Genomic DNA, 220 nt, shown 5'->3' with positions numbered 1-220 from the left:
ACACCCTATTACTAGGGTTACTCTACACTATTACGACGCCGATGCCAGTCACGGCATTGCAGAAAATGTGAAAACTCATTCCCACAGGAGAAGCATTCCACGGAAATCAGAAGTGTCCAATTTATCATTGTTTTATGGCCTTACTCTAGTGCCATTTCCTTCTGATGGTCAAATAGTCACAGATGTTTAATACTCATAGGTTGGAATGGAATACATACAT

Source organism: Penaeus monodon, chromosome 25, assembly GCF_015228065.2.
Source record: "Penaeus monodon isolate SGIC_2016 chromosome 25, NSTDA_Pmon_1, whole genome shotgun sequence".
Lineage (NCBI taxonomy): Eukaryota > Metazoa > Arthropoda > Malacostraca > Decapoda > Penaeidae > Penaeus > Penaeus monodon.
Note: the sequence above shows the minus strand (reverse complement) of the source record.